This window comes from Vigna radiata, unplaced genomic scaffold (genome assembly GCF_000741045.1).
Source record: "Vigna radiata var. radiata cultivar VC1973A unplaced genomic scaffold, Vradiata_ver6 scaffold_194, whole genome shotgun sequence".
In the NCBI taxonomy this organism is placed as follows: Eukaryota; Viridiplantae; Streptophyta; class Magnoliopsida; order Fabales; family Fabaceae; genus Vigna; species Vigna radiata.
In genome coordinates, this window is record NW_014542196.1 from 472,643 (window position 1) to 478,018 (window position 5,376).

At 35.0% G+C, this 5,376-nt stretch overlaps 1 protein-coding gene across 2 annotated transcripts in view; it reads right to left on the reverse strand.

Moving 5' to 3' along the window:
* Positions 1-4,918, reverse strand: part of LOC106779381 (cytochrome c-type biogenesis CcmH-like mitochondrial protein) — a 15,282-nt gene extending 10,364 nt beyond the window's left edge. Inside the window, exon 1 of one of the 2 annotated variants that reach the window (XM_014667477.2) lies at positions 4,898-4,918. The gene's annotated coding sequence lies outside the window, so the exon portion shown is untranslated. Of the gene's footprint in view, positions 1-2,219; positions 2,431-4,897 lie in introns of those variants that run through there. The other variant, XM_014667476.2, reaches the window with a different exon arrangement.
* Between the last annotated feature and the right edge of the window lie 458 nt (positions 4,919-5,376).

Sequence of the window (5,376 nt, forward strand, 5' to 3'; positions counted from 1 at the left end):
ATTTGATGTGGTTTGCAAAATATTTAATTTCCCCTAAAAAATAAAACTTTAATTAAATATGCAAATTTGATGTGGTTTGCAAAATATTTAATTTCTCCTAAAAAATAAAACTCTAAAGAAAACAAAATATTTTGTTGTGCCCAATTGCTCCTAAGTATTTTCAATATGAGAAATCAGGGTTATGTAGTTCTAGATGATAGATTGTTTGTTTGTTTCAATAAGGACATATAGTATTTTGGAATTTTTATATAAACAAAGGAAAAGATTTTTAGCACAAGGCTTACGCGAACAGTTGCACGTGTACTTAAACCTTTTCAAAATATTTTTTTATTGATTTTTTATTTTTGTAAAAAAAAAGGAAAAGATCTTTAGCACAAGGCCTATGCGAACGATCGCACGCTTAAACCTTCTCAAAATATTTTTTATTGATTTTTAATTTTTGTAAAAGAAAATGAAAATATTTTTTAGCACAAGGCCTACGCGAACGGTAGTTGCACATGTGCTTAAACCTTTTCAAAATATTTTTTATTGATTTTTTATTTTTGTAAAAAAAAGAGGAAAATGTTTTTAGCACAAGGACGCCGTAAACGAGCACACGTGTACTTCAACCTTTTAAAAATATTAGTTTTTTTTTTATTTTTAAGTTTTGTAAAAAGAAGGGAAAAAGTTTTTAGCACAAGGACGTCACAAATGGACACACGTGTGCTTAAACCTTTTGAAAATAATTTTTTGTTTTGTTTTAAATATATATATATATATATATATATATATATATATATATATATATATATATATATATTTTATGTATTATAAAAATATTTTAAAATAAGTAAATATTAAAAATAAGATAAAATAATAAAGAACAAAACAAATGAAATAAAAAAGAATAAATACTAAATAAAAGAAAATCATGGGGTGCTAAAATAAGGAAATGGGGTGAAAATATAAATACAATGGATGCAGCAAGGTATTTGTTTTTTTTACAGAATGGGCTTCAGCCCAAATAGAAGGAGATGCAAAATGGGAGCAAAAGGGGGGTGCGGATGGAACGTTCTTTTTATTAATGTTTTTTTGGTTTGGCCCAAGCCCGAGCACCCCTCACCCCAAGTTCAGAAACCCTTAGGGGTCCTCTTAGATCCCTCATCATTTTCAATACGCAGACTCTACATTCTCCAAAGACTCCAAGGTCTCTCGCCTCTTCCGCGGAAGCTCGTCGCCGCCTCAACCAGAACTGGTCACCATGCCACCGTCTCCACAAGTCTCGACCTCGTCGGCGACAACAGGTGTTACCGGAGCCATGGCCGGCCACGGCGTCCTCGCTGCCCCTCACTCTTCTCGCGCGAGAGATCGTCTTCTTCATGAATCGCTCCCTGGGCAAGCTCGGCCACCGCACAAGCCAGCACGCCATCCGATCAGCCACCGTGTGCAACCGCCGCGCTACAGCCTCTGCCAATCGTCGCCGCTGTCATTATCCACGTCGGAGGAAACCGCGTCGTGTACGGCGGCTCAACCTCTACCCTTACTAACCCTAACCCCGGGAGACCATTGCTCCCGCCGCGTCCAAACAGAGGTGTCACCGTCACTCTCCTCTCTGAACTCTCACAGCACTAAAATTCCCCTCCTCTCGGCATCAATTAAATTCCAGATGAATGAGATCTAAAGATGGGTTTGGATTTCTATTGTGTATGCGTTTCCTACTCAAGGATTCAATTCCTTCGTTGGTGATGGGAGGTAAACAGAGATATGGGGATTTAATTTCATTATTCGTTTCTGTTGTTGCTACTGGTATTGTGAGGATCGTTGATACTTCCAGAATCAATGAACCAGGAATCCTCTGCCTCTGGATGATACTATGTGTTTGTGAAAAAGAGAACAGGATTTGGGATTGTTAATATTTAGAAAATGAAACTGAAGTTGCGGGTGGAATGATGAGATATTATTTCCTTCCTTTGTAGTATGAAGAAGATGATTTTGTTTCTGAAAATCAGTGGCTGTGATGAAGTTGTTATGGGAGGATTGATGGGACAATGAAGCCGTTTCTTCTCTGTTTTTCAAGTGCTGAATCGGATGGAGAGGGGGGAAGATGACAGTAGTAAATACATACACTTCTTTTGAATTTTCGAGCAATAATCGTACACAAATATGGTAGAAATGTGTTGATGAAGTATGAAATGCAGCAGACTAAACTCACCCAAGCACGATGAGGAAGCGTTACTTACCTCTTGGAGCTCAACTCAATGTTGTTTTGTGTATCCTGTGACCTCCTTCCCTCTTTTGGCTGGCTTTCTTTCGTTTCTTTGTAGGTGAACGGAGGTTGCAGGTGTTGTTCTTGAAGCTGTGATCGTGAGGTGTTGGAGATGGAAGAATTACGTGAATGAAGATGGACGAGGTGGGGGTTCTAATTTCATTTTTTCTGTGTGAAAAAATGAGTGAGTGAGGTGAATCTGTTGAGTAAACAATGGCGTGAGAATGGTGTTGGTGAGAGAGTGGAAGAGTGCCCCCTTTCTTTTTTCAAATGCTCCTAAAACCCAAACGTGAACGCCCTCCTCTGCCAATCTAATACGTGCCTATCAAACAAATTGTACCTGCCGAAAACCGTTCCTTCCCTCAGGCCAACGCTGTCCTTTTTTAAAAACGACAAAGTCACTTTTTCCTTTTTAATTTCCTTTGATTATTTATTTTTCATTTTCTCTTTCTCTTTCTTTTTCTTTTTTTTTACTTTTTTTTTTCAAAAAGAAAATAGAAAATAAAATAAAATCTAATAATAATAAAAAGCTAAATTAAATAGCAAATAAACTAAAAAATAAAATAAAATAAAATAAGACAAAAACAAAACTAAGTCTTATTATTCAATCATCCGGACGAAATTAAGTGTTTGTTTTAGAGGTTTAAATGTTAAATGCATTTTCATCAAACATTGTTAGTGAGCTATAAAACATCTTTTACAGACTTATCATAAATGATTTGCTTGTGTTGTTTAACATTGTTTTTAGCAAGCATATCCTTTAGACGATTTAACCAATGAACGTTATTTTGTTAAGTATTTGTTTGTTAAACCTCAAAACAAGAGTTGTTAGATTGTCTTGTCTCTTTAGAAGATCTTGTCGTAACACGACGAAGGTTGTGCTTAAGGTTGTCTAAACAAGGGTGTGTTCTTGAAGGAGGTCGAGAATGGTTGTTCACATAAGTTGTCTAAAATCAATTATTCTTAGCTTTCTACCTTTTTGATGTCTTAATTTGTTGTGTGTTTATAAGTAGTTATATCTTGAGTTGTATTGATTCAATTTTTATCATTAATTCCCACTTTTTGGTTTATCTAAATCATTTACTATAGAGCTTATGTGCCAAATCAAAGATTGGAAGACCATGGAAGCAAGAAGAATTGCAAAAAGAGCATCACTTATGTGTTGTTGAGTGAAAAACCTCTCGACTTTCAGCTACTTGGGCATCGTCGGGCTATTGCTTAGCATCATTCTTCTCAGCTTTTCACCGCTTGAGCGCCATTGAGATGTCGTCGAGTGCCACTTATGTTCGTGTGGCAGACTTGACCTATTTAGCTCGAAAACGTGAAAGGAGTTTGATAGGTATCCAGAATTCACTAAATAGATGCAAAAATAGATTACACATAAGAACTTAATTAGAAACCATAAATTGTTATACCAAGGTGGTAAAAACAAAAGAACATCAAATGCTCTAGGTTTTTCGAGAAGACCGGTCTCTTCATAATTTCCCTTTTATAACCAACTAAAAAAACTGTCTACCATAATCTAACATAAACAGAATATGAAATATAAAAGATAAATACACAATACAACTCCAGGACGTAATAACTACCTACTAGGAAGTTATAACTACATGCTTCCTCTATTTCTTCTCACATAAGCCTTGCCACTAAACCTATCAATACCCCCTCCATGAAGTTTCAACTTGTCCTCAAGGTGAAAAGCAAGAAACTCCTTGATGATGGTAGTTACTGCTTCCCAACTATTTTAAAAAGAGTTAGATCTTTGGGCGGTTGGACATGAGAATTCTCTCTTGGAGTACTTGGAGACTAGCTAGGGTTTGTGGGAACGTTCCTTTCTTCTTTCTTGGGTTTCCTCCTTCTTCTATTTCTTCTATTTGTAAGCTTGAGTTCTCCATTACAATGTAAAGTTAATTTCATTCTTGTTGGGAATAAACGTAGCCACTGAACTTTTATGTAATATGCAAATGTTTTGAATGTATATATGCCTCTTTCATTGAATGTTAGTATCTTGTTTCTTCTGTGAAAAACTCTTCGTTCCCACTCATCACCGCCACACGATTGTGAACGCAAACTAGAGTTGCAGAGCACACTTCCTCCATGCCCGATTGCTTCTCATCCAAATCCAAACACACTATCACTGCACGTTGGTTATTGTTATTCGCAAAGACCCCTACTCCCGAGGTGACTTTAAAGCCACCACCGTTATCCTCAGATTCAACTCCAGAATTTCAGCATCAAATCAAGTAGAATTTGAACCGAGATTTTGATTTTTAAGTAAAATTTGTTATTGAAATTGAAAATCTACGGTTTTTGGAATGTACAGAGTAGTAATAACCACATCTGGAATTGACTAGATTAATTTCTATACGTGATAATGTTTCTAAAACAGAGAACAAACAGTTTATAGTTATGTAAATGTCATCATATTTTATCTTTTTTTTTTTTATTTTCTATGTGTTTTTTATTTTTATTATTCAATCATCATGTTTGTGGGGTGTAAATTGAAAGCATAGAACATAGGAATAAAAAGAACATAAACCCTAATAAGAACAACAAATAACAAGAGCAAAAAATTATAATGTCATTCACAACGAAACTCATAAATAAGCCAGTCATGCTACAACGACAAAAAGAGTTAATCAAGTAACAAACCTCGATTCACTCTCGTTTCTCTCTTCTCCATGCTTTTACAACTCTCTCTTTGTCTCTTCACCCTCTCTTTTCTTTTTGTCTCCAAAATAACCTTAACTTCATCCCTAAACGGCTACGAAATACCCATTCATTTTCCTATGACCTGAGTTGAAATTTGTGATTGTCAAAAGACATAAAATGGAAAGTATAGACATTAAAGGCCCATAAGGAAATAACAAACAGTTATAATTAATTATTATTTTTAATAAAAAAAAACTAATTTTCTCTCTTTTAAATTTTAAATCTTCTAATCTTTAAAAAACTTAGCTTTCTAATTAATTTTTCAATAACATTTTTTTAATTTTGTCTTTTTTTTTCTTGTTTTAATACATCATTTGGTCCTTACTTGAGGGGTTTTGTTCCAAGTCGTCCTACCTTTTAAAAGAGTTCGGTAAGACCCTATATTTTGGTAAAAAATGTTCAACATGATCCTTTTAGCT